This window comes from Sus scrofa, chromosome 2 (genome assembly GCF_054392235.1).
Source record: "Sus scrofa isolate SSC_HxYL_T2T_F1_AM1 chromosome 2, Sscrofa_HxYL_maternal_Yorkshire_Landrace_v2.0, whole genome shotgun sequence".
Classification (NCBI taxonomy): Eukaryota; Metazoa; Chordata; class Mammalia; order Artiodactyla; family Suidae; genus Sus; species Sus scrofa.
Window position 1 is genome coordinate 26,824,724 of NC_139384.1, and position 25,288 is coordinate 26,850,011.

The 25,288-nt window shown below is 36.9% G+C and overlaps 1 pseudogene across 1 annotated transcript in view; it reads right to left on the reverse strand.

The window, feature by feature from the left end:
- Positions 1–22,831: 22,831 nt before the first annotated feature.
- Positions 22,832–25,288, reverse strand: part of LOC100523114 (suppressor of SWI4 1 homolog) — a 78,719-nt pseudogene continuing 76,262 nt past the window's right edge. Inside the window, exon 6 of the transcript XR_014837165.1 lies at positions 22,832–24,393. The product of XR_014837165.1 is annotated as a suppressor of SWI4 1 homolog (transcript). The remainder of the gene's footprint in view (positions 24,394–25,288) is intronic.

Below are 25,288 nucleotides of genomic sequence, written 5' to 3' on the forward strand. Positions count from 1 at the left end.
GTGCTTTCCCCTTCATTTACTTGGTTTCCCAGACAAAGCCAGTTAAGATATTATTAATTCCTACCATCATTATTTTACCAGTGCATACAATCTGTCTCTTGAGTTTGGACTGACTTTCCAAACAAGAACCATTTCCCCTTGTTTCAAATAAGGAACATTGTATTTGACTCCACTGAAACCCCAATACTTTACTAATATTTCTCCTAATCCACCCTAGGAAGAAGGATCATGTATAAAACTTGCAAACGTTCAGAGCATTATCTGGGATTCACACATTTCAATAGTTTTTATTATGAAAAATAAGAAGTTAAAGGCTCTAGACAGGAAGAAATAAGAGGAAGTTTCTGTACCACGTGACACTATAATACCCTGAGGTCTGTGGTTTTATATCTCCCCAGGATTTCTGTGTCATACAGCACATGAGATTTAAGCTGGATGCTTTCAGCTGGTTCCATCATTGCCTTGATAATGTGGTGCATGGAATAAAGTCTGAGCTCAGAATGGTATGGGTCTGAATCCTAACTCTATTACTTTAAAGCTATGTAAGCTCAAGAAAATTACAGCTCCCTTGACTGAGTGGCACTGTCTCCTTCCAAAAGAAAAAACAAAGAATTTCTGAAAAATTACCAAAATGCGATATCAAAAAAGATGAATCAGTAACTACTGACAAGTTTCTAATATGCCTTTAGCCATGCCCAATAGGTATGTACACCCAACCATAATTTCACTTCATAATTTTTCCCCTCTTCTCATTCTTCACTTATTCTCATAAACTACTATTAGATTTACTTATGCCATATGTTACTAATTCTCTTTTAAAAAGCACTTTTGCATCTGTCTTTAGACCATGACCTCTGATATTATCTCTAAAACACCCTTAGCAGATAAAAAGTTAACCACACTTATTAAAATAAATAATATTTTCCAAATTGTAAAACAAAAAACACAAAAGCAAGTATCAAACATGGTCAGGAAAATTCTTACAAAATCACAACTGGACAACTTACTTCTAAATTACAATTTGAGCAAATTCTAAAAATCACATATCCTTTAGAATCATTCCTGTAGCAATAAAGAGATAAACAGTTGCTTAAAGTTCAAACTGAAAACTCAATCTCGGATTTACAAAATGCTACGGACATCCATATTGAAGATACAGAAGTAAACTCTTGAATCATTCTGTCCCATGCAGAAATTATTCCCCAGAGTACAATGGAAAATATTAGGAAGTTAAGACTTCACTTAAATCTTAAGTTAAGACTTCACTTAAATCTTAAGAAGTTAAGACTTCACTCTTAAGGAATCAGGAAGGTGATAACTCAGTTGGACAAGAGCTTCTTATGCTGTTAAGAGTAAAATGACACGTATCAAAATTTATAAAAGTGACTTTACCTACTATCATATTCCAGGGTTCCTCCTGTTTGGGAGAGTTAATTTAGGAGACAACCTATTACATTACGATAGTAAATTTTTGTTTCTTTGTTGACATAATATGGAAGAGACACCTAATTCCATTATTCTACCCAAACTCCCACTCCTGTTCTTCCATGGCAGAGTGTGTTTAATATTTATCTCAGGAAATTCTTATTTTTCTATTTTTTTTTTGTTTCTGTTTTACTTGTGACATTCACGGGTATTCTTCTGAGAATAATGTACATTATTATGACAATATGAGTGAAATAACCAATGAAAATCCTCCAGCATAACTGTCAACATATAACATTTGAAGTGGGCATATGCAAAATTTTTCAATATGAGTATTTTGTTTTATACAGGTAAAATACCTTTATTAGTAAAGGTGAAGCCAGAAAACCTCTATTTTTCAGGCCCAATTAAAATGATTTTGTAAGCATATCAAAATGTCATGGACCAACTCCATGGACCAAATGTTCTGACCTATTCAGAGGTGAGCTGTCATGACGTAAGAAGCAGTTGTCTTTTGTATCCTGAGTTCCCACATCCAGAGCTGGGATCAAATTGTGGTGTGCATTAAGTGTTTTACTTTTGTCAAAAGTCACTCCATTTTTTCTCATTGGAGGACACAGAAATCAGATTCTTTTTTTGCAATTCATACATGATCAAAAATATATCATGAACTTTCCTTTAGAATGTGAATAGTCTTATCATCAGTCTTAATAGTTTTAGCAAGTTTTATTTTTATATAAAACTTATACTGATAAGTTCTTATATCCCACTCTCATGATACCATGACATTAACATATCAAAAAGTTTAAGGCTTTTGTCTTGCTAGTTTTTAAATGCATTTTCAATTACCCTGATTATATTAATTTTATACCACTGCCCCAACAAATTGTTCAAAACTTAGCAGCTGAAAACAACCCAAATTTCTTATTTTATAGGTCTGAAGGTCAAAATAAGGACAGAGGTCTCCCTGGTCTGAGATCAAGGTGACAGCATGGCTAAGTTCCTGTGTGGAGGTTTTCAGGGGGAATCTGACCCCTTAATGATTCAGGATATTGGCAGAATTCAGTTTCAGGCGACTGTAGAACTGAGGTCCTTACTTTCTTGCTGGCTGTCGGCTGAAGTCCATATCCAGATCTTAGAGGTTTTCCACTTTACATGTCTTGAATGGTGGCCCCTTCCTCTTTCTTCAAAGCTAGGAACAGCTGATCTAGACTCTTTCACGCTTCGGATCTCATCTGCCTCTACCTCCATCTTCTACTTTTAAGGACACACATGACAGCTTTGGAGCCATCCAAATCACTGAATGTGATGTTTCAGTTTTAGAGTCTGTAATTTTAATTCCTTCTGTATAGTTTCTTGCCTCATAATGTAACGAAGTCACAGGTTCCTGGAACTACAGCACAGATATCTTTAGAGAACCCATTATTGTGCCTACTACCCTGATTAAGTATCTGCTAGAGTCTCTAGACAGAAAGAATTTGTTGTCTAAATACCAGAAACAGGCAGTTTCATCCATAAAAGCGAAGCAAAACAATGCATTATGAGAATCTAAGAGAAGTGAACTGTGGATTTTGTCAAGTATGTAAATCTATATTTAGAGCTTCGAGTTCGTCCACATTCTAAAATCAGTGCGGCAATGTGCTGAATGTTTGCTTCTCTTTCCCAAAGGCTATGTGCCCAATGTAATCAGAGACAAGACTGTCTAATCCATCTAGTAGTTATTTCAAGGGATGGTTCGCCTCAAAGAAACAATATTTATCAAGTACTCACATTGTGCAAGGTACGGTTCTAAACTTTATATTTAACCCTCATGGCCACCAGGGATAAACCCTACTTTTTTTAATGCCATTTAATAGATGAGGAAACTGAAAGGCAGAAAACATATATACTCCATAATGAGATAAGCTGATATTTAAATACAGAGAGACTACCTCTAGATCAGCTCTGGCCAACTGACCTAACCCTAACCCTAACCCTAACCCTAGAGCTTCAGGTTTGTCCACATTCTAAAAGCAGTGCGGCAATGTGCTGAATGTCAGGGGTCTCCCTGGTCTAAGATCAAGGTGACAGCATGGCTAAGCTCCTGTGTGGAGATTTTCAGGGGGAAATCTGACCCCTTAATGATTCAGGATATGGGCAGAATTCAGTGATGATGGCAATGTTCATATCTGCCTTCTCCCATCAGGTAGCTACTACACACATGTGGTGACTGAACATGTGTAATGTGGCTAGTGTGATGAGGGACAGAACGCTGCCGTGCATTTATCTGAAATAATCGCAATCTAAAGAGCCTTACGCAGCTAGTGGCTACCATACTGGCCAATGTTACCTCTAGGACCCGACCTCTTAATCACCTCACAGAACAGCCTGAAGAAAAGCACTGTCCTACATCTTGATTCATTTTTCATAAGTATGTGCCCTGCAATTCATGTTATGCCTTCCACGTCTGAGTTTAGAAACAGAACAGTTCTAGCATTGTAAATAGTTTAATTTAACAGTTTTTCTCTTGCAATGACTTGTGGAAACAAAACAGAAAAGAGATCTGCTTGACAGCCCATTTTATCTTGTCTCCCACTTCCGTTTGGGTGAGAGAAATTGCTTGTGGTTAATATACACGGTGTTCCGTAATGCAACACCATGGTGTGAATTAGCACTGGTTTTCTTTGGAAATGTAAACTGCTTTTCTTTACTTTCTATTTTTTTTTTCTTTTTTGGCTTTATTGTGGAAAATGTCAAACATAATACAAAAGTAAATACAATAGTAAACTGAAACACCATGCCCCTATTAGCTAGCTTTAAAAATTATCACCTCATAAGCTTTGTGTCTTTACTCCCACTCATGAGATGAAACATATGATGTATTTTAATTGATTAAAATTGTTATTCTAACTGATGCTCGAATTGTCCCAAGTTTGGTTAGTGGGAGCCTATTCATTTCGCTGATGAATCTTTTTTTTTATTATCTGCATATTTAGGTTTATTTGTTTCCCCTAACTTGTGATTTTCAGTATAATCTTATAATAATATAAAATTTTCACAGGGTTGTAAAAATGAAATATAAAAAAAGATACATTGAAAACAACTGGTATCCCTGCCCCTCTACCCTCTTTTTGTTCCCCCCTTGGCTAGTGATTTTTTAATTGCAAGGCTTATCTTTCTATTAAAAAGATATAAACAAACACAGTCCGTGCTTGGATCAAAATACAGGTTGGCGTACACACCTTTCTCCTCCTTGCTTTACTTAATATTTCCTGGAAATCATTCTGCAGTAATCATAAAGATTCCCTCAGCCCTTTTGTTACAGCTTAGTAACAAAAAACATTCATGGTGTGGACGACCTATTTCTATTCAATCAAGTCCTTATAGACAGATATTTGGTTTCTTTATAGACTTTTACTATTACAAATTAATAGCAATGAATAGCTTTATTCATAAATCTTTTCATGTTTTTGCCAGTATGATGCTCTCTTTCTTACACAGAAATATGTGAACAAATAGAAGAGTTCTAAAGCCCAATTCTTTGAAAAAATAATATTTTCTGAAGAAGCTCATTAGGTGAAGGTCTACTTTTAGGCATTATGTGGGAAGACGATTCACTAAGATACACACACATAGACATAAAATATAAAGGCAGTGAGTTATTCATGCAAATCAATGTTAACATCCCTTGAATTCGTCCTTCCTCAATTGCAAAGCTAGAAACTCATGCTAAAAGAGAGTCAATATACCTCTGACTTGACAAGATCCAGGACTATATCACTATTAATTTACTTTACATGTTGGTAATGCAGAGATAAGCAAGCAGTTTCTATCACTGTCTCTAACTCTCTCAGAATCGTCACCAAAAGGAGAGGCTGTCGGGCTCTGTTGTTCAATCCGAGGTCCTGACTGGGTCATGTCTGCTTAGGGATAGGGTCATTATTCCTTAAGAGATCTAATCCACAAAGGAGGTTCTTGGCAGCTTTCTCTGGCACTCTCTCCTCACCCACAGCAGGGAATTAAGCACTCTCTGCATACAGTGTTGGGCTTCTTCATGATATCTTTATCCTTCTCTCCGTACCATGTATCTATTCTGCTTCCCTCTATATACTGAAAAGCCAAGCTCATTCCTACAGAGAAGACGGTCTCTCTTCTGCCTTTTGGCAGATAGAATGCAGTCTTGGGGGCAAATGTAACCTCTTTCACACTGTGTTTTGCTGATTACACACCCTCTTATGTTGGCAGATGTCACGAATTGCTCTTTTATCTGAAGCCTTTGGGGCGATAGAGCTTAGGAAAATGGATGCTTCACATAGGCTTATAAAACTTACCAGAGATTTGTCTGAATTTTAAGAAGCCAAAGATTATCTGACAAGGTATTACCACTTGACAGTTTTGAGCTACTAATCTTCATGTATTTATCTTCCTCATAGATCAGAATAAGATTATTTTTCATGCTTTAGTAGTATAAACATTTACACAGAGACCAGAGATCATATGGGAATTTCATGCATAACTATTTGAACAATATCATCACTGCTTTTACTGTCTTCTGAAAGATGCCATGTGAACAATTTGTCTATTAGATACAGGTCTTCTGATTAGTAAAGAACAAATGATTAATGTCTCTTATGCAATTCAATCCCACAGCAGTGTATGGCTATCACCAATAAATAAAAGGAGACATAAGTTCATTTTACAGGAGAAGGCTGAAGTGCCTACTTGGCATTTGAGTTATAAATTAGCCTCCTTTTACCTCTGGCTATATAACATATTCTTAAAATAGTATAATTCTCTGCAGAAATATATCTTAGAGGAGCAACTAATATTTTATAATGATTGATAACAAAAAATATCCTCTGGGCTGTGAAAATTTGTGACTTTATAATTCCTACTGCATTGAAATATCTGCCTATTAAAAGAAAATGTGATTTTTTTTTTATAACAACATCCTAGAAAAACTATACCAACATCACTCATCAGTTAAGGGTTATGGATAACAAACTAAAAAAAGAAGGATCATGCCTAGAATCCCTGACCTGGGTATGGTGATTTTGCTAAGCTTATGCTTGGGGGGGAAAAAAAAAAAAAAACACAGAAAGAAGAGCATTAACCACACTGTAAAATACAGCCTTAAAATCACAGAAATTCTATAAAACCTAGTTCCTTCAGCTATTAAACAAGAAGTTAATTTCTGCCTCAAAAGTCTGAAATATTAAATAAAATGAGTTGATACATGAGAGAGCTCTTTTATCAGCAATATTTTTATGGAAATAAAGTCTGGCAAGCGTCGTTTCCCATTAGTGAAATAATGGCTTCTTTAACCCCTCTGCAGACTACTAGCATAATAAAAATAGAGACTTTTTAGCTGAGAGTAAGAAAAATTTGGGCTAAGAAATAGTGACTCTCCACTGGCAATTCATCTTGAATGATTGGCAATTCATGCATCAGCTCAAGTGAGAAGCAGCAAGGAAATCTCTGTACCACTACTTTGATTTTGTTATGCATATTCTTTCCTGTACTAGCTAAAGATTCCTTTCTTGGTACAAGCACAGACAGCTACAAAAAATATCATTAAATGAACACATTGTATTATATCCATGTACCGAGATTACTGCTGAATATGGTATTACCTAATATTTACTGTCTTTATAAATAACTCTTCCTCTTCAATATTCTTTTAGGTCCACAAAGTTTATACTATTTCACATATAATAACTCTATTCTATTTATCCTTTTAGTAAAAAGTATGGTCACCTCACTCAATTACAGCCAACTCATAAGGTATATATCTAATCTACAGAGATTCTAAGGAACAAGAAGCCATGCTAACCAGATTCTCTCTTTGTAAAACTGAGCTTACAAATAGTAAGAGAGAGGCAATTAACAGAAGACTTCATGCTGAAAATCTGTGATAAGGATGAGGAATGATGTTAGAGGAGACACAAAAGACCATTTGTCTAAGTTTTGAAGAAGCAGAAGTAAATACACAAAAGCTCTAAGGAAAAGACTTAGAATAATGGTGGGGACATTAATTAGCAAACAGACAGAAGCTTAAGTCCATAAGTATTAAGGCTTATCAGTCAACCAAATGATAGCTTATCACAAGGACCCTTTCCTTTGCAAGTGGCGCATACCCTACTGAAAATGAGTGACACAACACAGAAGTTAGCAGGGGAATTCTAGTTTAGACAGAGCTGAATCTAGGTACTAAAATGTTTGCATCAGGAGGTTTCATTATACTTCTGCTTTCCTGTATGCTGGTTTCACACTCACAGCCTGATTCTCCTCTCATCGTGGCCCATAGTAGCTTTATTTTTCTGGAACTGATTTAGGTGGAAAGGGGAATTTCACTTTCTGGGAGTTTCAACAAAAGTCTTCAATTATGTAATGCTCCAATTGGCCACATTTGGGTCAAGTGCTCATATCATTAGCATCTCGGTAAACCAGACACAATGAAAATAAATGAGATTTAAAGATATTATTACCCAAAGGAAAAAAAAAAAAAACAATGATATTACCCAAAAAAGGCTTAATGGGTGCTGGGCAGGTTTAAAAAAAAAAGGATGGTCTGTAGCCTTGAATCAGGTGTAGCTATATTTTTTAAAGGTTATGAGAACCATATTGCAAAACCAGTAATGGTAACTTAAAAAGTATTACCTAGATTTATACTTAAGGAGACATAAATCATTATTATTCAATAAACCTGCAAATATTAATCAAACAATTATCACTTGCCTACTACTGAACCAAGCTCTGGGAATACAATGGCAAACTCTGGGAGAGAAATATACACAAGTAAACAAATAAATCAGCCAAGAAGCTATGCAGAGAATTAAAATGTGGTAGAGAAATAAAATGATTAGGTGATAACATATTTTTACAGGGTAGATCTCTCCTGAAAATTTTGATACTAAAGCTAAAACTTGTCAAAAAGGAACCATCCAGCTAATTCCAGGCAGATGGAAAAATTAAGGTAGCATCTGTTCATATATTCAACTATTCTAGGGAGGTTAATAACTAGTGCCTTAAATAAAAAAAGGTGCCTATAGTCACCATATCATTAACTAACTAAATTTTGATACAATTACTTATTTAAAATATTTCTTACCCACCAAAAAATAAGCTCCCTATTGGCAAGGACTTTAGTTTACCTGTTCAATTGTGTATCCCCACGCCTAATTCTTTGTATATACTTGGCAGATGTTTGCAGCATGAAGGGCTGAATGCAAAATAATTGATAATATTGAAAACCTATTCATCTGACCTTTCACAGAACAAGCAATTCAATTTTCTTCTTCATTGCATAAGGAAAAATAATCAATGTGGTAAAGGATTGGCAAAGATACCACAGCAACTGTTTTAGAGTTGTTCAAAAACCTTGAGTTTAGGAAATCTTCTAGAACTTGGTAAAAAAACAATCAACCTTCCTTTAAAACAGATCACCACTCCTTACACAGATAATGATCGTAACAAAATATTTTTGGACTCAGAATTGCACAATTAAACAAATATATTTCTCTGCTTTGTTTTAATCGGCACAATTTAGATACCAAACAGAAATGTGTTGATGTAGAGGTCTCAGAATGGTGATGTTTCAGGCATTCAATTTTAGTTTCTGATTGTAATTTTGGTCATTTCTGCCTCTTCTTTACTATTGCTATGTTACCATGATTAGAAACACTGTTGTTCAAGATGGAAGTGGCTCTGCAACTCATTGAAGATTTTCCCTTGTTAAGAGATCTGACGCTTATTCTGGAAGCTATAGGGAAATGAATTTGAGGAAGAATGGAGAGTATTCACATAGAGAAATCTGGAAGCCACAGGGAAATGTACAGGAGAAAGAATGGACAGTATTCACATACAGGAAGGGAGAAATTGAAGGGAAACAGGTCCATGAAGGAAAATGCTTGAGCCAATATCAAGGCTCAGGTACAATCTGTAAGAGATAGATAGCCTTCAAGGGTTCCTGCTGTGGCTCAATGGGATTGGCAGCCTCTCTGGAGAACTGGAACACAGGTTTGATCCCAGGCCTGGCACAGTGGGTTAAGAATCTGATGTTGCCACAGTTTAGGCTCAGATCTGCTTCCCTGGCCCAGGAACTCCATAGGCCGTGGGGCAGCCAAAAAAGTAAAGAAGGAAGCAAGCAAGGAGGGAAGGAAGGAAGGAGGGAAGGCAGGCAGGCAGAATTTTCAGAATGAAGCCAGAAGTCCTCCAGGTTATTTTGTTAGGGAAATAATGAGCACTAATGGGATGTGCGGAGGAACAATATGGTAGAAGATTAAAAGGAGACTTGACCTTATTTTGTACGATAGGCAAAGGAAGAGGAGATTTTGATCACAAGATGAATTAACAGAATAACACCGAGGGTTGAGATGAAAAAGCATAACTGAATAAGGAATAGAAAAAAATGTGTGTGAGCGTGTGCGTATGTGTGCATGTGAGGTTACGTGTTGCCTCAGGGAATTCTCAAGAGATATAAAGAATTTCAAGAAAGGAAACAATATCCTTTAGAGCTATACTTCCACATGGATGATAAGAGACAATGTTAGGATATGTGACAGGTTATTCATGATATGAAAACACTGTCTTGTGAAGTCGCATGGGTGGTGACCATACTGCAATCTGGGCAAGGCTAAAACTGTTATGTTCCTGTATGTTTGAGAGGAACATACTATATAACTATTGGCTGCAATGGAAAGTTGCTTCCAATAAACACCATGCTTAATGAAAAACAAAATGCTCATAGGAACCACGTGCTCAACAGAAAAATTTAGAACTGGGTCCACTGTATGAAGCACGTGAATGGTGAAAGTGTAGTTGAGTTGAAAAGCACTGAACTAGAATCAAGGAAGAAACAACTGACCTCTGTCTGATTGTTGGCTTGGTGAAATACAACCCCCGGGTTCCTATATCCCCAACTTGAAGACTGCATAAAATAATGCATGTGAAATCCTGGTATGACACAGGCCCATAGCAGCAACTACAAAGCAGATGTAAGTTTTTAATATGTATTATTTGATACAGTTACAGAGGCACATTTAAAACTTAGCACTGGCTTTTACTCATCCTTGGATTATGGTTATTTCTGACTCACAAGTCTAATAATATGTCATTGCAAAGCAGCATTTATGGTAGTTTTGATGGAAGAAGAATTAATTCCATAGCATCAGATGTATTATGTTGTTTGGACTGACAATGGTCTATCTACTTATGTCAAAATGCAAAAACTGACATGCTTACGCTGTGCTATATTTGCAACTGTTTGGGGCAAAACTTTTAGTTTAACCAAAAAGCATGCCATTTCATAACAGCAGTCATAGCAGTAGATGCATGAAGCACATTTGAGTCTGTACTCCAAATCTTAGCCACAGTGCGTGCTATTCAACTGAATCCAACACATATTTGCACAGGATTTGCTCTATGAAGAGTCAGACTAGGCATTTTGGGTGTCTTGCAACTTATATAACAAACGAATGAATAAATAACTGTAGCTTGAATCATCTTTCTCTCCTAAAGACTCTTCTCTTCAGTTGAGAAGAGTTAGAAGATAATTTGGTTACCGCAGGAAACAACAGATTTGAATATTTCCCCACCCTCTTTAACCCTGGTGTTTTCTGAGTAACTTTAAAACTGCCCTTTTTCAAGGTAACTTTGCTTTCATTGTTTCTACTTTCAGATGGCATGGTCTCTGAAAGTAAAAACAGAGTCTCATTTACTGTTTGCGTTTTTTTTGTTGTTGTTGTTGTTCTACGTTCTTTGGTAAAGAGAAGTAATATGAAGACTGTAAATGACTTGTTAAAGAGCCCAAGAGGATCAGATATAGTCAGATAAGAACCTTAATATTTCTGGAGTTCCCGTCGTGGTGCAGTGGTTAACGAATCCGACTAGGAACCATGAGGTTGCGGGTTCGGTCCCTGCCCTTGCTCAGTGGGTTAACGATCCGGTGTTGCCGTGAGCTGTGGTGTAGGTTGCACACGCGGCTCGGATCCTGCGTTGCTGTGGCTCTGGCGCAGGCCGGTGGCTACAGCTCTGATTAGACCCCTAGCCTGGGAACCTCCATATGCCGCAGAAGCGGCCCAAAGAAATGGCAAAAAGACAAAAAAAAAAAGAAGAACCTTAATGTTTCTCCACCTCTTCCCTCAAACATATTTTATCAAATACCCTTTGCTCTTTTCTGGACAATTACTTGGATAGACCTGTTAACTTTATAGACACAATGCCCATTATTTGGGGGTAGTATACCTTTTATTCTAAATTATGAAAATAAGGAGTTCCCATCACGGCATAGCAGTGGGGAAGCTGGGCATGGCTTATTCTCTCTCTCTCCTTTCTCCAAATTCCTTTTGTTCTGACAGATCTTCCCATTCGGGGGGAGGGAAAGAGGGTTAAAGATAAGGTATGACTGAATGAGCAAAATTTCCTTTAAATAGCAAGCATTCATGATAGGTCTTTCTTGGCTGTCCAATGCCCTCTGTCATGACAAATGAGTTACTTGAGGAGCATTCCTCTGGGACCTTCCCCACTGTGGGATATGGTCCTGGCACTATTCCTTGATGCAGGCAACAGGAATCTCCACACATTTTTTACAACTTTCCACTGGCAACCACCTCAGCTGTGCCCCTCAGTGAGCACAGCCCAAGGCCATCTTCTGTGGGGTCCTTCCCAGGTAATTCAAGCTCAGCCACCTTCTGCAGCACCCATGTTGCCCATGGGAACCTTCATGCAACCTAGCCTTGCCCATCGGTGCAAGTGTAGCTGGTCCCAAGGCTGCCTGCTGTCTAACACCTGACACAAGAAAGCTCCAAAAAAACCTCCGTCCACCAGAATCCCCAGGGTGGAGTCAGGTTAAACCAGCCCCTCCCCAATGTACATTCGCACCAAATTCTATCCAGAACTATTTCAATCTGTCTTCAGGTAACAACTCTGTGGAGCCTCTGAGTCCCAGTAATCCAGAAAACTTCCCTCATTGCAGTAAGATGTGGAAGTCTTCTCTTGTGAAAAGCTGCCTCCCGATTTCACCAAGGAGTCCTCTTGCTGTCCTTTTTCCATGTTCATCTCCTGTCATGGACAAAGGAGCGAAATTCCATAGTGCATTTCACTCCTAAGAATTCACTTCAAAGAAAGTTCACATTCAGTGAAATTTCTAGCCTTTCCCCTAGGGCTGTTGAGGTAATCACTGCTAGCCAGTATGGCTATGTCTTAACCAGTTGTGAAAAGGTGTGTGTTTTATTTCTGTTTGGAATACATGGGCACTTTTAACTCTTTTATTTTTTAAATTTATTTATTTTTTTATAAGAGTGGAGGCCTCAGGTAAAACCCCGTGGAAAGCAGGAATCATTTTATTTGACATCCTGTTATAACTGTTCCATGTTTTCCTGAATTTCAAAGTCTTGTAAATATATAATTCTTCCTTCATAAATCAGCATGACTTAGAACTTTGGGCATGACAGAAATACACAGGGGCTTAAATAGTATAGGGACATTATTACTAAAAAGCTTGGTATGCCTGGAAATATGTAGAAACTAGATTTTTTTGGTCAGATATCAGAAAGGGAAGACTCCAGGCCAATTCCTCCAAAACAAGGAGCCAAGTGACCTATCAGAGAGAAAGGAGGCAAGGCCATGCCACTGAAACCGACACCAAGCAAGGGAGCCATTTCAAGTATGTCCCTGGGAACAGAGCTCCAGCCTAATCCTAAAACAGACCCATAGGGTTCTGGACTATAAATTGTCATAGAGATACCTGACTCAACATTGTATTACCAGGCTGGTCAATTCTTGGCTAAAACCCTCTATAGAGGCACAGACGAATCTTCCAGGCATTCCTGGCTCTCTGATGATTAAGTATTTCATGGGATCTAGTCCAAGTACCAACTGTCCTACTGGAGGTAGTCCAGAAGAAAAAAAATAACACAACATCCCCTCTTTCTTTGGTGTTCCCTGTTATTTGACTTGTTCTGAATACCTGTGTGGAGGGAATGAAACAGAAGAGAGTACTGTAATACTCTGTATTACAGAGTACAGAGTATTACAGAGTACTGTACTGTAATACACTTTTCATGGAAGCTTTCCTATGCAAGTTTGTACCAAAGAGGGATACCATGGTGAGGGAGCAAACATTCTCATTAGGTCCCCTGAGATGACCCAAATCTGCATTACTCAAAGGCCTAATCAGCCGCAGTTACTAAGAGGTGAATCTCAGTCCCAATATCACGCCGAACAAATTTCAGGATAACTTATAATTTCAGTTTTGAAGGGGCAAAGAGCTAGGAAAGATCATACGTGGTTGATTAGACAAGGAAAGTTTCATTGTGCAGCCATGCAAAATGTGTACAGAAGAGACTGAAAAGAATAAGGTCAATGGGGAAATCGGGCTGAACAAAGCTAGGAAAAGCAGAGTGAGTAGGTGTTGATGGGAAGAGGGGTAGAGGAGGAAAAAACTGCAAAGGAAGGTCAGGGTGTTTTACGAATATTTTAAGTATAGATTCATTTCTGTAGCCAGCTGGAGCTTGTTGACAAGGCAAAGAACAAAAGGTCATTGTGTGTATTTTACTTAGGTTATAGACTCAGTTTTCAATGAAATACCCAGACCTGAACATTTTATCAAAGTTAAAATACTGATGCTCTACATGTGAATAATATCCATCCCGTATCTGACCTGATGATACAAAGTAGTAACTTGGACATTAAGGGCATAGTATCTGATTTCTAAAGGTGGGATGGTATTGTCTTTGGTGGAGGGTAAGGGGGAGAAGAGAGAACATAAAATACTATCAAGACTAAATTAACATAGGTTAACGTGGAAAAAATACATTACGAAATTAAGAAAAACATTAACGTTGCTATGAGATCAAACTTGAATGCTACAATAATGCATTCCCAAGTTCAGAACACCCTTCAAAGAAAAAAGAGCAAAGAAATGGGTTAAAGGGTAAAGACCACTAAGTTAGGACTCGATAACTTCAGATCTGGTGTTAACTGACTATGAGACCACCTCGTGGTCCTTCAATTCCCCTCTCTGCAAAATGAAGGTGTGGAATGAACCAATTTTCTAAGTCCTTTCCAGCTCTATCATTCTGTGTGAAAACGAGGCTTTCACAAGATGGAAAGATCAATGGCAAGGAGTCTATTTCTTATAACATCCAGACTAATTAGAGGTGATTTAACAGCACAAAAGATATGTGGCTCATTAATGATCACAAGACTGGAAACCGTGCAGTCTATTAATTTTTTTTTCATTTTCATCTTTTTTTTGAAAAGAGTTTAATTCTCTTCTTGAGAACTCGTATGAGAATAATTTATATTAAGATGTTGTCGTCACAGTTAATGGACCTAATGAAGTATAACCAGGCTCCAGATTTCACTTTTGATGTGAATAATTGATCTTATGAAATGTTTAAACACAGGAATGACAAATGTTCAGAAGTCACTCCTTGATCCCATTTTGTATGTTTATAATACCTTCAATTTGAAAGCCCTGATGGTGATTTTGCCTATTTATTTTTAACACAGAGGCCTAATAATGTTCCCATCTTTTTAGCTCTAATGCTGCATCACTGATTTTCCTCAGGCAATGGGCAAAAACAAATGATAGCATTTTACATTTCTAGAAGGTGCACAGAGGGTGCTTCAGTTTCTCTTGTAATGACGGGAGACTCCAACATGAACATACGTTTGTGTGGCATACAATAGCAAAGTGTTAAAGGAAATAGATGCATTTCCTCCTGGAGCCAGTGGTGAGTGAACGAAATCAGAATCTCACCTAAAATGTTGAACAAAAGAACATGAAAAAGTGAATCGAGTTCCAATTCAGTCTGTTTGGCAACCTTTAATTCATAATTAACTGGTGTTTCAGGGCAGATTACTTACATGGTACTAACCATGCAATTACAGGTAAATTCATTTTTTTTTCCTCGGCGTTCTAAGCAAGTGGCGCTCACCACACATGCTAATTACTTTTAGAGCCACTAAATGTAATTCCCATATCAAAGGTGGAACCTGTAATTACTAAGTGCTTAGTATTTAACAAGCGAATATTCCCTCCAACTAAAAGAAGCAAGCTACAGTGCAAATAGCAGGATTCTGAAGTTGAGCCTGTGTTTGAATCTTTTAACACTGGTTGCTCCACTAAAAAATAAACTTCTCGGATTCCCCTGGTGGCTTAGCAGGTTAAGGATCTGGTATTGTCACTGCTGTGGCCCTGGTTCAATCTCTGGCGGGGGAATTTCCACTTGCCTCAGGCACCGCCAAAAAATACAGTAATAATAAACTTCTCATCAGTAAGAATAGAATTGTTGTGTTAATTAAATAGGGCAATTGGTTAATTTGTTATCCTCCTATATGACATGGAAGTGGACACTATGTTTTCTGCCATTTCTAGAACACAGCACACTGCTTTGTGCTTTGATTATTCTATTTCCTCTACCTGACACAATATTTATATTCTTCACCATCTGTTTAATTCCATCTGATTCTTTAAGACGTAGATCAGAGGTCAGCAAAGTATGGCCAGTGAGGCAAACAACCCCTCCCACCCCAGTTTTGTAAAGAAGGATTTTTTTATGGAACATAGTTATGTCCCTTTGGTTTTGCATTGTTGATGGTCATTCACAAATACAACAGCAGAGTTGCTTAGCTGTGACCAAAACCGCATGACCCACAGAGACATGTTACAGAAAAAGTCTGCCTGCCCTTGATCTAGAGAAAGTCTCATATTCTCCATGCAGCCTCTCCTGTGCTTGTTTCCATATTCCTTACATCATAACTTAACTATATTGTTAACAGGGACATGGGAAAACGGTGACAGCATTTCAGTTTTCCTATTTTGTTTGCTTCCCTCGGCTTAACCCGATAGCAGGTATTTTGGTGTGAGAACTCAAACAGTTTTTGTTTGTTTGGATTTAAAAATAAATTATTGAATGTTAAAATCTCCTAAAATTAATAGATGGGTTGGATGTCATTCTAGTTAGAATAAAAACTATTTTTTTAAGTTTTTTAAGTTTATGGAAAAATACACATACACATGCACACACTCTAATACTGAAAGAGAAATTCAGGAAGCTAACGCATATGCTTATTTCTGGAAAAAGAGGATGGACTTTTGATCATGGGAGAAGGGAGCCAACAAGATTTTATATTGAAAACTCCAATGGACTTCATGTTTGATGTGACCTATTCCAGGTTTGTTCCACAGAGGTGTGTGCTTAAGCTTGTACACAGCTTAAACAACACATATGCAGTGGGCCTCAAATTTGATTCGGAAACATTTTTTTCCAATCCTCTCCCCCATCCTTGTTTTCTGGTCTCTCATGCCCCTGCACACAAAATGCCAGTATTCTAAACATGACTGATCATTAATTCTCTGTTATCATTTAGAATATATACCACATCTAAACTGTTGTTAATCTACAGGATTTTTATCTCTAAAAAGAATATGTGTGAAATAAAATCTATAGCTATAATACTGAGACTATTTAATTTCTTCTCCCAAAACAGTATCTATTATTCTTATTACTAAAAGTGGACCCTGCATGTTGGTAATTAAAAATGCTGAACTACCATGTGGTGTAAAAGAGGAAAATTTTACGTGGCTTAGTTACTAGCCGCATTGTATCAGAGCATTCGTTTCAATTAGGTAACCACGGCATGACATGTATAAGAGATAATCCCAAACTGACTTCACCGTAAGCTTTTGATTGTGTTAGCTTTACTTCTTTTGATTAAATAATGCCGAGGTCAAGAAACTTCTTGTAGATATTTAGAATTCCTTTTAGCTCTAACTTTACTTTTATCTCTAAGAGTATTGTAACTTTACTCTCTATCTAAGCCTTAAAAATAGTGGCCACTATTGTGTTTTTATCCTTGAAAAGCTTTCAATCTTATTTCAAGTCTGCCTATATGTATGTGGGTAAATCAGGCCACCATTTTCGTCTTTTTTTTTTCCCCTTACATATCTACTAAAAGAGATTTACATCATGGTTACTAAGACTTTGGTTCATTTTCTATAGTTCATGTACCTTCTTATAAAACATTGTCTTTTCAAGATTCCTAAAGCATCATACTAGTACTATACTGTATTGGTGCCTCAGGGCACAGGTTCCACCAGACGTGAATCATGGATGCCCAAACTCAATTGTCATAAACACAGGAATCATAATCCAGATTATCTATCATTTATGCACTGAGAATTGCTGCCATCAGAACAGAGAATCTGTGCAGTTACTGAGGTCCTGGACAGCCACTCTCATGACACTCACTGCTTTATTTATTAGAACTTATTTATAATGTAATACCATTTCTTATGTTCTACCTGGGCTATTCCCAAGAGCTATGAACTAGTAACCAATAAAATGCAGACATTCAGTTATAGAATTTAAAAACTCCTGAGAGTGTGCATGTGTGCATATGTATGTACTAATTGACTGGCTGATTTACTTATTTTGACCACCTAGCATCCACTCTCATTTTCTTCTCCTAAAAGCATTTCCCAGTCCCTTTTAAGGAATTACTTCACCATCACTGTGTTTTGTGTTTTTTGAGTCTATCAATCAAAGTAGTCTACTTTTTCCTAGCCAAAAAGACAACAAATGTCGCAGGCCAGTTCAATTATGCTCCGTCTTTTTTACAAATTTGGAAGCTTGAACACTGAAATTCAGTGACAAATATTAAAAAAAAAAAATACCCCAGGACTGACATCCCCTGAAGAGACAGCTATTAAACTCAGGCACCTGGACCATGAGGTCTACCCCAAGGAAGTGCTATACTTTTTTATTTCAACTCTGTCAGCCACATCATATCCTTCCAGTAAATTTCCTTTTTGACCTATAGATCCAAATTACCTAATTTACAGTATGCCTAATTCAACTGTTCTTAAACTTGGTTACAGAAGAAAATTACCTGGAGAGTTTTAAAACTTCCATTCCTCAGGTTGTACCCCAATAATAATATATAATATCTGAATAATAATAACATCTGAAGGAATGGGCCCAGGCATTCAAATTTTAAAGCTCCCCAGATGATGCTAATCTGCAGCCAAGGCTGAAAACCACTGGCCAAATGTATACACAAAGCTACTGTGTACAGCATCCTTGCTGAATGCCAAGCAAGTCATCTCACGATTGCCTTACAACTAGGAGGCAGGTCTTATTCTCATTTACAGTGGGAAAACCACATCATACCAATGTTAACTCAACTGTCAGAGGTCATGACATTAAGGGATGAAGATGTAAACACACCCTGAATTGGATTACATTATTTCCAACCCTACCTTAACCAGAAATTTAAGAAAATGGGGTTAGTCAACTTGGAGCTAATTGTACAGTCGGTAATTTCTACTGTTTTAATAGAAACAAAATGTTGTTTTTCAAAAATAAAAATTCATATGGGAAAACTTAATTGCCACGGATAAAATGATAGTTAAGAAGAGGATAATTATCTGCAAGTGCCCTCCTGCTTCTTCCAGATCTAGGCTGAGGATTTTGGGGTCCCCAAAGGTCACACAGGAAAGACTCTGATCTAAGTATTTTGAAAAGAGAGGGAAAAAGAGAACCAAAATGGATTACATATTTCTTATTATTTGACAAGAAAGAACGTATCAATTTGCAGAGAGAGACACAGACCCCATGGTTTCCAAATTCTAAAAGAAATCATCCAAAGGTAATGAAAATGCCAATGGACAACACGCTGGGTATTTTTCTGAAGTGACTATTCACAACACATAGTGATGCTCTTTGTGGCTTTCTCTTATGTAACAAGACAGTGAAGGTGATCTCAATTTAACACACACTAAATCCAAGCTACGCAAACTCCAAAGATTCAGTTCTACAGGATTTTTTTTTTTTTTTTTTTTTTTTTTTTTTTTTTTTTGTACTCAAGGGTTCTGTAGGATGCTAAACAAATTGCTCAGCAATTCAGCTCTACCACTGTTTTCAGGGAAAAAAAAAAAAGTCACCCCAAGGGAGTCCATCCAAAAATCTCTTGAGCTTGCTCGATGCAGTTCCTTTCTCTCCATTATTCTGCTCAGCAAATGCTAGCTGTTTCTCGGTCTCCCCAGATTCCTATTCCTGTCTCCTCAGACAACTAAGCTTCATCTGGGACCCCACACCTGCAGCCTGGAAATGACTCCAGGAAAAAAATCTTTATAACCATATGCCTCATCATGTTTGTTTCTGTTCTTTTCAGGAATCAAACCCTGACTGCCAGTTGTCTAATGTCAGGAAAAAGACATTGCATATAGGTAGTGTGATGTTACAGTGTTTTGTTTGGTTTGGTTTTGGTGAGACTGCAGTTTCTACAGCAGTTAATTCTGCAAGTGCAGAATCAGAACTCTTTTTGTTTTAGTTTTTTAACTTAAATCAAAAGATGTGTTAGTTAAGAAGAACATCTTCAATAATCATATATAAGATGGTTAAGTCAATATTACTTTATTACACTTGAAATATTTTATATGATATATTTTAATCACTAAGAAATTTTATCACAAGTATAAATATGAAATATTGTGAAATATTTTGATCACATGGAAATTAACTCCTATATCATAAACACAACAACAATAAACCCTAGTTCTCCAAGAGAAGAACTTGTGTTAAATAATTAAAGACAAGAGACATGATATATTTTGGTCTATATTTGGATAAATGATAAAATTAATTATCACAAAGTTGCAATTTTATCACTTATTTCAAGAAAAGGGTCAAAATATCAAAATCGAGGCCAGTACAAGATCCAGCTTTACTAATGGATCATATGTATAGTGGATATGTTATAGATGTGCACAGAGAGTCAACCTCCTGAAGTCTATTGTTACAGCACTTAAGAACTTCTCAAACCTCTGCTCCCATGCCCAGAATGTCTGCTGAGTGAAAAACATACAAAAGAAGAGAGCATACACTGTCATACATAAATATGCCATTAATGAGATACACCCAAACGGACACTGATTCTTAGAAAATACAACAGAGATAACCTAAAGAAGACAGATAAAAAAAATACTGAAATAAACTTACTTTTAAAAATCAGAGAAGGGGTTCTATCATGGCTCAGTGGTTAATGAACCTGACCAGTATCTATGAGGACTCGGATTCAATTCCTGGCCTTGCTCAGTGGGTTTACAATCTGGCATTGCCATAAGCAATGGTGTAGGTCACAGATGCGGCTCAAATCCAGCATTGTGGCTGTGGTATAGGCCAGCAGCTACAGCTCTGATTCCAGCCCTAGCCTGGGAATGTCCATATGCTGAGGGTGTGGCCCTAAAAAAGACAAAAGACAAAAAAAAAAAAAAATCAGAGGAATTATGTGCAGATACAACTGAGATTTTAAAATTCAAGGGAAGTGCACTGCTACGTTTCTTCACCTAGCATTCTTCTTGAGCCTACTCCAACAGTATCTGGTCCGCTTCGTGTCACAAACTTTTGCCATCATAGATAACAATGACTTCCAAGCTGCCAAACCCAATGCTGATGTTCAGGTCTCATCTAGACATCTCAACAGTATTTGAAAAAGAAGACCCTTTTTTTCCCCTTTGAAGGTATTTCTTTCCTTTGCTTCCACAAGACACATTTCTACTTCTCCTTTTCTCTCACTCCTTCGCAGTATCTGTTTATGGCTCCTTCTCCCCTTCCAGAAGTCAAGCTTGGGCTGCTTCTCTTATCCAGCTACACTGCACAAATGATCCTAACCAGTGTGTGGACTCTCAGTATAATGTATAACCTGATGCATTTCAAGATCTATCTCCAGCCCGGAGTACTTCCCTGGACTCCAGATTTTCTAGTTTATGATCTGTCCTATGTCTTCATTTGGATATTAAATATGCATCATAAACTTAACATGTTTGAACAAAATTCATAATCCCTCACCCTAATCTTAAATTTGCTTCACGTTTAGCATTCCCTATTGTAATATATCATTAATATCACCCAGTTTTTCAGGACAAAAATGTTGTCAGAACCTTGATCCCTCTCTGGTTCACAATTCACAACTGTTCTATTAATGAATGTCACTTTTGAGATATATTCGTGTAATTCTTTCTAGTACCCTAGTCGAACCCCCGTCTCCTCTCATTTGGACAATTACAATAACCTCCTAACTGGTCTCTGGGCTAGGCTGGCTTCCCTCAAAGGTATGTTCACCCCACATAGTCAATGGGGTTCACTTAAAAATGAGTGTCATATCATGTCATAAATCCGCTCAAAACTTACCAATGGCATCCCATTACACACGGACAAATATGAATCCTGACCTTGACCCCTCGATCACCCCTGACTCCCTCTTCTAACATTCTACCTCTTGGTGATTCTGTTCCAGCTAACTGAATTTCCTTGCTGTTCTTGCCATATAATAAATACAAGTATGTTTCCACATCAAGACCTCTGCACTGGAAGTTTCCTCTCCTTGTATTGTTACTCCTCAAGACAGTCAAAGATGCATGCCGCCTTTTATTTAACGTGTTTGTTCAAATTGTTAACTTCCTCAAACAGACCGTTCCTGCACATTATTGAAAATATCATCTTCCAATGTATCCTTCTGAGCATTGATCATTACCTGAAGCGCCTGTATATGTTTATTAGTATATTTTAATTGTCTCCACGCCCCTCTAGACTATCAAGTCCACAAGGGCAAGGTTGTGTTCTTGTTTTGTCCATTGTTAAAACTGTACTGTCTAGAAAAGCATCTGTTACTTAGAAGACATTCATGAAATACTTAATGAAAAGTTAGATGTAATGAAAAAATTGTCCAAAAAAATACATTGTTAAATTCACTCATTATTAAATAAAAATCTTGAGTAAATGAATAATATTGAAATAGACGGATCCTGTAATCCAGGAGTAAAGAAATTGTCTGTAAAAGGACAGGTATTAAATGTGGTAGTCAGGGATGGGAGGCGGGTGCATTTTGGGCTACAGACTCTATTCCCTTTACTCAGTACTGTCACTGTAGGGTGAAAACAGTCACAGACTACTTATAAATGAATAAGCGTGGCTGTATGCCAATTAAGCATTATTTATAAAAAGAGATCATGGGTCAGATTTGTCTGGCAGGCTGCAGTTTGCTAATCACTATTGCAGTAAGTTAATCTAGCTAGCTAGCTATCATGTCTATATCTCTGTTTATCTATCCACACTTATAGCTATCCATAAATATGTGACATACATACATACTACATCCATAAAGTTTGAAAACAAATTTTTCAAATCCCTGTGTAATAGATAAAACGTTCATTTTACAAAGCCTTTACTAAGGCATAGAAAAGGAAAAAATACATTCAAATTTATAATGGATTCAAAGAGGGTGGTATAATGTTCATACTAAATCTAGGCAAATACAGTTTTATAAAGGAAAATTAAAGCCAAATCTTATTTGAGAATACTGACACAAAACCCTAGGTAAATCATGAGCTAATTATATTAAGCGGTGTACCGAAACATTGCAATCAACTGGGGTTTATTCTGAGAATGTAAATATGACATAATTTTTAAGAATATAAAAATGCACTTAAATACCTTAATAGATTTTATGGAGACAAATTACAATCATCTTAATAGGTGCTAAAAAGCACTTGTTAATAGCCGACACTCATTCACGATAAAAAATAATCTTAGCAAAGTGAGAATAAAATTGAATTAAAGGACAACATGATTGTAAAAAAGAATCGTTCTAATATTTCTCTTAGGAGTCTACATTATTCACGGAAAAGTAATCTCGAATAGTTGGTCAATATACAGAGAGATAATAAGCCTCACAAATTAGGAAGATGCAAAATAATAATCATAAAAAATTAATAGCTGTTAACCATGCAGCAAGCCTTTTATAAGTACTTTATATTACAAATCCAATTAGTGCACTTAAACATACCTTATACATTTAAGTCATTAATTGGATACAATGTCCTCTGCCCCAGAAATTTAAAGGAGTAATAAACCAAGAAGGTGAATAGGAAGATAATCTTTATCAACCCCTGAGATATGGCCCTATGGCCAAAGCCAGCTTTCGTTGATTTGTTGTTGTTGTTGTTGTTGAAGTACATATAATTGATATACAAAATTATGTTACAGTTTACACAACAGTGATTGATGATTTTTAAACTGTATACTCCATTTATAGTTATTATAAAATATTGGCTCTATTCCTCCTGTTGTAAAAAACATCCTTGTAGCTTATTTTACATATAATGGTTTGTACCTCTTGCGCCCTTATTCTCCATAGCGCCTTCCCTCTTCCTTCTCCCCAATGGTAACAATTAGTTTGTTCTCTGTATCTATGAGTTTGCTTCTTTCTATTATATTCAATAATTTGTTGTATTTTTCAGATTTTATATACCAGTGATATCATACAGTATTTGTCTTTCTCTGTCTTATTTCACTTAGCATAATACCCTCCAAGTCCATCCATGTTGCTGCAAATAACATTATCCTATTCTTTTTTTTATGGTGAAGAAGAATTCCATTGTAGATATAAACCACATCTTCTTTATTCATTCATCTGTTTAGGGACACTTAAGGTTGCAAAGCCAGATGTTAAGTGTTCTCTAATGCTTTGTGTGTGAAAAAGAATGCCACGGCATCAAATAGTAGCATCATTTGCAAGTGGCCTCGGCTTTCATTTTGAAAGAATCTGAATATTGCTTACTGTGTGTACAAGTTTCCTATTGCTACAATAAGAAATTACCACAAATTTAGTGACTTAACACAAATTTATTCTCTTACTGTTCTGGAGGTCAGAAGTCTAAAAACACTTTTCACTGAGTTAAAAATCACAGTGTTGACAGGATTGATTCCTCCAGAGACTTTCAGGGAAGAATCCTTTTTCTTGTCTATTTCACTTCCTAGCTGTCACCTGTGCTCCTTCACTCATCGCTCCTTCACTCATCACTCCTTCCTATCTTCAAACTGCATCACTCCAGTCTCTGCTTCCATCATCACATCGTCTTCTACTCCAACTTCTGCTGCCATCCTCTTAGGAGGACAGTTGTAATTACATGGGGCCCACCTGGAAAATCCAGAACACTCTCTCCATCTCAAGGTCCTTAACTTAATAACATCTGCAGACTCCCTTGTGCCATAGAAAGGAACACCAACGGTTTCCAGAGTGTAGAACGTAGAGCCATAATTCAGCTTACCATACTCTCTTAAATTATCTAAACTTGACCCTAAATGTTATTTTGCTTCAAAAAAAAAAAACTCATAAGTGCCTTCATTAAAAAAAAAAAAGGAAGCAAAAACAAAAACACTATTCAAGCTGTTATTATGGAAAACAGAAAAGACTGAGATACGGTCCTATTCTTCCAAAAGCTCATAATTTACTTGGCAGCTCAGATGTAGAGCCAAATGTAAAGAGATTCAGGTAGAAGCTGAGCAGATTTTCTCTTTTTATTATTTACCCCAGAAGCAGATACATATGCATTAATTCTCTGAATATTTTCACACTTCAACTGGCCAAATAAACCAGTATTTAAAATGGTAATCATACGGTAGGGCTGTATTCAAAGGTCAGTGCATGAGGCATTTAAGAGGTCATGACTCAAGTCACATTTTAATGATGTTTCAGCATTTTCCAAATTTACAAAATCATCTTCTGTGATATTACTATCTAAAGCAATAAAAGTTTTATACCCCTTTAAAGGCAGCATCTAAAGCAGAAGTTCCTAAGCAATGACTTTTGGTCTCATGCTCCATGATGGAGATTTCACTCATCTAAGATGAATGAGGAAAAGTATGAAAATGAAAGAATCTTTTTCATAGAGATAATGTATTCAGTTTTAAACCTGTCCTTTTGCTTGTTTTGTTTGTTTGTCTTTTTAGGGCTGCACCCTCTGCTTATGGAGGTTCCTAGGCTAGGGGTCGAATAGCAGGTGTAACTGCTGCCGGCCTGTACCACAGCCACA